Source organism: Nycticebus coucang, chromosome 1 (assembly GCF_027406575.1).
Source record: "Nycticebus coucang isolate mNycCou1 chromosome 1, mNycCou1.pri, whole genome shotgun sequence".
NCBI lineage: Eukaryota > Metazoa > Chordata > Mammalia > Primates > Lorisidae > Nycticebus > Nycticebus coucang.
In genome coordinates, this window is record NC_069780.1 from 196,076,118 (window position 1) to 196,079,357 (window position 3,240).

A 3,240-nucleotide genomic window follows, 5' to 3' on the forward strand; every position below is an offset into this window, starting at 1 on the left:
CTTTAAGGTCAAGAAACTGGGCTTTGTCTAGTGCAAGCATCCCAGTTCCAAGAGAAAGAAACAAGTGAGAGCCAGGGGTGAAGAGGTGAGACATCACAGGGATTGTAGAGCCCTCCCCTCCGCCACCCAGCTAAGGTCAGAGGTCACGCTGTGCCATCTCTCTGCAGGTGCTGTGGGCCCAAGAAGCAGCCTAGTGCCAACAACCCAGCCTCTGAGAGCTCCAAGGCCCTTTGCAGACCCCTGAGGTGCTGTGCCACCTGGTGAGACATGTAGCTTCACCTAGAGCAGTCCCTCAGGTCTCAGCCAATAGGGCAGGTGCTGGAGGGAAACCAAGCACCAGGTGAGCAGCTGCAGAGGGCAGGGCTGCAGAGCTCACAACCTCTGACCTCGCCCCCATCCCTGCCACAGCCTCTGCTCCTCTGGGCAGAGGTTGGATGGCCAGCACATGGGGTCTGGCTCAGCTGGGTCCCCAGCTATGGGCTCTGCAGTTCCCCTCTCAAGGCCTCTCTAGGTGCCAGGTCAGGCCCATGAGGACTGGGTATATGCTGGGCCACGTGAATGGACAGGAGGTTCTGCTCCCCAGCCCTGCTTGCCAGGGTTTCCAGACAGCAGATACTCAAGTCCTCCTTTCACACCTGTGTCTCCCAAGCTCAGGCCTCACTCTGCCCCACTGGCTGGACCCTTAGCTCTGGGCCCTTCCCATCCTCTGAGCACAATTTTCTCCTGAAAGTCAGTCAGCCCTGCCCCACTGGGGTCACACATCCATAGCAGGTGTAGCTCTGGATGTCCTGACTTTAGCCATGTTGAGCCTACCACCACCCTACTCAACATCTGCTAACAATGGCTCATGAATCCCTTGGGATTTTTGCCCTTGTTATTCTTGCCCAGTGATCCTTCTCAGAGTTAACTTCCTAAAGTCTTTGGGTCACAGAAGCCTGCAGAACTGGGTCCCTGGGGTACCCAAGTGTTGAATACCAGTTCCTGTACCACACATCTGTCCTTACCATGCACCTGTGTCTATAGCACACACCTGAGAGTATCTATCCCCCACATCTCTATCAGAAGACAGCCCCTCCCTATGAATAGGAAGGAAGAAATCTCAATCCCCATCCACAATACGAACTTTTCTTTGAAAGTGTCTGTCTCATGCAGTCTTCACCTGCTTTCTTTCAGGGAATAGAGGCAATTACATTTACAAAATTCTTTTACCAGTAACTGATACCCAGTGTGAGAGAACTGGCCTCTCAGCATGAAGATCCACCTGATCCATGGGATAAAGAATAAAGAATAAACCTTGACTCTGTACCTGGAGCAGATACCTCTCCAAGAATTTCAGTGGTGTGACGGCCACTCTGAAAGCTGCCCTCCAGAACTGCTCCCAGGGAGCCCAGTCCAGGGATGAGCCTAGGGACCAGGGGGCTGCAAGGTGAAGAGGACTGAGATGGACCACAGGTCAGCATTGGGGCCCACTGCACAGAGAGAAAGCTCAAGGGCCTGAGGGGTGGCAAGGTGAGCTGAGGGGCATCCAGGGCAGCTTCCTTCACCCTGAGCACAGGCCATGGCGGGTCAGAGGTGATGGAGGAAAGGGCATCTCCAGAAGACCCTGGGCAGGTTCAGGGTGTAGCCTGGAAAACATTCAGTAAAGGCGCCAGGGAGATGGGGCAGGAGGTTGAATGCGTGGATATTTGGGCCTGGGCGTTAGATTCAGTGACTGAGGTCATAAGGTCAGTCTCAGCCCTACAGGTCACTTGTCAAGTGACCCAAGGAACCAGCTCTGCTGCAGCCCCTCAATGAGGACCTCACAGTCCCCTCCAGCACCCCACTAGAGATGTTCTTATCCCTACAACCACAGGCACCAACGATAAGAAACCCACCATGCCAGGCCTCCAGAGAAAACCCAAGGACATTCCATTTCTGACCAGAGATCCCCACCAGAACCCAGACATCCTCATGGCCCCAACCCCAGCTCGGCACACACAAGGAGAAATGCTGGATCCAGCAGACGGTGATGGTGTAGGGGCCAGGCTTGCCACTTGGGACAAACATACCAGCCAGGACCTGAGGACAGACCATGCCATCACAAGCAGCAGGGATGGCGGTAAGGAGCCCACGTCCAGCAAGTGGGCCCAACCAGCCAAGTGGCCACTGCAAAGGGAGATGGTGACAGGCCAGGGAAAGCTCCCACCAACCTCTGGGGCAGAGCAGGGCCCAGGAACCAGAGAAGAGGCCAGCACAGCTGATCCTATAATCAGAGGAACACTCAGACCACAAGGTGGGCATCCTTCTTCCTTCAACTCAAGCCCCTTCAGTTCATGGTCTGGAGAGAAACTAGGCCAGAGGAAACCAAGCCAAGTGGACAAGGTGGCGAGTCCCACCCTGAGGTAAAAGCAGCCAATCTTAGATCCCAGAGGATACCCAGGATGGGGGGCCCCACCCAGGCCCAGACCTGTTTCTTGTGCTGTTGTGTGGGACTGAGGCCTTCGAGAGCAGCTCCCTCCTTTGTGCAGAACCAACCTGCATGTAGGCACCTGAGCTGTAACCACAGCACAAACTTTATTCTTGTAAGGTTATTTCAGGCTCTATGGGCCGTGCAGCGATGGTGTGCTGGTGACAAATAGCTGGCTGTGCTGAGTGCTCTAGTTTTGTATGAAAACTGTAATTAAAACAATGGCAGTATAGGGTGGTTAGATCATTTATAAATCACAGAAACTTACAACCTTCTAAACCAATTAGTATTTGTTCATATTATAAAATTCAATACCCTATCAGTAAACAGGATAATCTTTCTGAATTTTCATTAAAAAAGCCTCACAGGGGCTGGGCGCAATGACTCACAAGTATAATCCTAGCACTCTGGGAGGTTGAGGCAGGTGGACTGCCTGAGCTCACAGGTTCAAGACCAGCCTGAGCCAGAGAAAGACCTCGTCTCTAAAAATAGCTGGCGCCTGTAGTACCAAATACTGGAGAGGCTGAGGCAAGAGAATTGCTTGAGCCCAAGAGTTTAAGGTTGCTCTGAACACTTTACCAAGGGTGACAAAGTGAGACTCTGTCTCAAAAAAAAAAAAACAAAGAGCTTCACAGGCTGAGCTGGAGAACATTCTAGAAAGTGTCCCCTGGACCCTTGGAGCTCCCAAGAAACCAGCAAATCTGACATAGTGAACATTGTGGTGAGGCCTGGGATGACGCTGCAAGGGGCTTGTTTCTTTGACCTGTTTGTTTTGAAAATCTGAAAAGCAGATC